The sequence below is a fragment of the Plasmopara halstedii genome (assembly GCF_900000015.1).
Source record: "Plasmopara halstedii genome assembly, contig: Scaffold_3120, whole genome shotgun sequence".
NCBI classification, from domain to species: domain Eukaryota; phylum Oomycota; class Peronosporomycetes; order Peronosporales; family Peronosporaceae; genus Plasmopara; species Plasmopara halstedii.
Window position 1 is genome coordinate 1,236,009 of NW_020190023.1, and position 227 is coordinate 1,236,235.

Genomic DNA, 227 nt, shown 5'->3' on the forward strand with positions numbered 1-227 from the left:
TCTTGTTTTACTCCTCTTGTCGGATATAATGCTGGCTGGATGTTTTGGTTGATGACAAGGTGGGCTTGTGAATCGGTGTACAGCAATTGCACCCACTTTGTTAATTTTGAACCACAACCCATTCGTTCGAGCACACGGAGCATATAGTCCCAGTTCACGCGATCGAATACTTTTTCAAAGTCCAAGAACAGGGCATAAGCTTCTTCGTCTCGACTTGTCACCAATTC